Raw genomic sequence first — 419 nt, forward strand, 5'->3', positions numbered from 1 at the left:
TATATATATATATATATATATATATATATATATATATATATATGTATACACATACATACATATACATGTATAAATGTATATATAAACATATATACATGTACACACACATATACATGTATAAATGTATATATATATATATATATATACACATACACATACATGTATAAATGTATATATAAACATATATACATGTACACACACATATACATATATATATTTATATATACACTGTATATATACATCTATATTTTTTATTTATATATACACACAAACAGACAAATATATATGTGTATATATAAACACAGATATGTATATATACATTCAGACATATATGAAAATATATATACATATATACTGTACATACACACACACACACAATATATATATATGTATATATATATATATATATATATATGTAT

The sequence above is a fragment of the Nematolebias whitei genome, chromosome 11 (genome assembly GCF_014905685.2).
Source record: "Nematolebias whitei isolate Nwh7 chromosome 11, NemWhi1, whole genome shotgun sequence".
Lineage (NCBI taxonomy): Eukaryota > Metazoa > Chordata > Actinopteri > Cyprinodontiformes > Rivulidae > Nematolebias > Nematolebias whitei.